Source organism: Malurus melanocephalus, unplaced genomic scaffold, assembly GCF_030028575.1.
Source record: "Malurus melanocephalus ecotype Western Australia unplaced genomic scaffold, MMel_1.1 scaffold_1394, whole genome shotgun sequence".
Lineage (NCBI taxonomy): Eukaryota > Metazoa > Chordata > Aves > Passeriformes > Maluridae > Malurus > Malurus melanocephalus.
This window is the reverse complement of record NW_026624626.1, coordinates 13,499-14,732: the sequence shown is the minus strand read 5'-3', so window position 1 is coordinate 14,732 and position 1,234 is coordinate 13,499. Positions and strand designations below refer to the sequence as shown.

The 1,234-nt window shown below is 62.2% G+C and overlaps 1 protein-coding gene across 1 annotated transcript in view; it reads left to right on the top strand.

Annotated features, from left to right (window-relative positions):
• Positions 1-948, top strand: part of LOC130586909 (twist-related protein 2-like) — a 4,031-nt gene extending 3,083 nt beyond the window's left edge. Inside the window, exon 2 of the mRNA XM_057387828.1 lies at positions 647-948. The gene's annotated coding sequence lies outside the window, so the exon portion shown is untranslated. The remainder of the gene's footprint in view (positions 1-646) is intronic.
• Positions 949-1,234: the final 286 nt, after the last annotated feature.

Below are 1,234 nucleotides of genomic sequence, written 5' to 3'. Positions count from 1 at the left end.
AAAAAAAAAACCTCCACCTTTTTGTTCCTTAAAGAGGAAAAAAATCACCTGGGGAGCCCGGGCTGCTCTCCACGGCACGGATTAATTAAAATTAACCCAGAGATAAAATCGCGGCCCTGGGGAAGGTGGAAGCGCCTCCGGGTTTATGGCCCCTGCGAGGAGCAGCGGGAGCGCCTCCCGAACGAGCCCGTTTTTCATCGCCGTGGCAGGGAAGGCTCCCGGGAGCGCCCGTGCCCCGAATTAATTCCCGTTCCGAGCTGGGGATGCCGCGGGGAGGGTAAGGACGGGCTCGGGGAGCTCCTTGGGCTGCTCCATCCCAAATCCTGCTCCTCCGGAGGCTCCCGCAGCCCTCGGGCAGCCCTGAAATCCCCCCCGTGAGGGTTTTTTTTGGGGTTAAACCCCCTCCGATCCTCCCGAGGGTCCCGCAGTCTGGTTTTTTTAATTCCCGGGCTCAGTTCTGGGGTCGTTTCCCGGCCCATCCCTCGCAGCTCTGGGGAAATTCGGGGAATGCGAAGCTCCGGAGGCAGCGCCCGAGAGCGGCTTTTCCCCCGCCGGCTCCACTGGGGCGGATTTGCGGGATTTTGGGATTTGCGGGATTTTGGGAAGCCTGGGCAGAGCCCAGCCTGACCCCGCTGTCTCCCCCCAGGTCTCCGCCTCGATGGAAGCAGCTCCAGCCCCCGAAAATCCCCGGAGAGAGAAGGGAACGACCCCAAACCCTCCGAGAGCCCCGGGGACCCCTCAAACAGCGGGATCGGGCCCGAGGGAGCGCTGCAGGAGCGGCTTTTCTGGAATGAGCTGYTCCCGGTGGAGAAACCCCTCGGGGTGTGATTTATTGGGGGATGGCAGGTAAGGAACGATCCCGGATTCCTCCTCGAGTCCTTCCCGGAGCCTCCCGGACAATTCCTGCGGGGTCAGGGCAGGGCTGGAGCCCCTCACGCCGGCCCCGGGGGTCTCCAGGATGGTCCCATGGATCGTGACCTCATGGATGAGCGGATTTGGGGGGATTTGGGGGGATTTTGGGGGATTTGGGGGCTGCTGACCCCCCTGAAGCATCCCCGTTTGATGCGCCCCAAAAACGCTTTGGGTGGAAGCGCCCAATTCGCTCTGAATTGATCGGAAATGGAGGCTGAACACGGACCCGGCGGGAATGGGGGATTTGGGGCCGTCTCGGGAGCTCTGAGGGGGTTTGGGCTGTTTTTGGGGACGATGGAGGCGTTGGGGTGCCCAAAACAAT